The sequence below is a fragment of the Sinocyclocheilus grahami genome, unplaced genomic scaffold (genome assembly GCF_001515645.1).
Source record: "Sinocyclocheilus grahami isolate Dianchi unplaced genomic scaffold, SAMN03320097.WGS_v1.1 scaffold4928.1, whole genome shotgun sequence".
Lineage (NCBI taxonomy): Eukaryota > Metazoa > Chordata > Actinopteri > Cypriniformes > Cyprinidae > Sinocyclocheilus > Sinocyclocheilus grahami.
Window position 1 is genome coordinate 12,460 of NW_015509759.1, and position 481 is coordinate 12,940.

The following is a 481-nucleotide window of genomic DNA, read 5'->3' on the forward strand; positions in this document are numbered from 1 at the left end:
GCAGAAGAAGACATTTCAACACACTTCAGCAATAAAAAAAGTTGTTTAGAGTAATGTGTGCTTATTAGTACGGTTGAACTGGATCATCTAAGGTCAGAAGCAAAGACATTGGTTTATAGAGTGGGATTAAATACATAAAGCATATTTGTGTTGTTTAGCATTTAATTATTGCAGGTTTGCGTCATATTCTGAGTTGCATTATTTTTATTCATTTTGAGGAATACTGAATCAGTTTTTTGTGTGTGAGTGAGATGAATTAATGCATATTCATATTTATTTTAGAACTACGCTAACATCTTCTGATTTCTCTCAACATGGGGACAGCAGAGCTCTCAGTCAATAAAATCAATATTATTTGAAAAAGTAACTCAGATATTCTCTTGTAAATTAAAAAGTAATGCGTTACTTTACTAGTTACTTGAAAAATATTACCCCAGACACTGTATATACATATATAGTAAAATGTTAGTAAAATTACAAA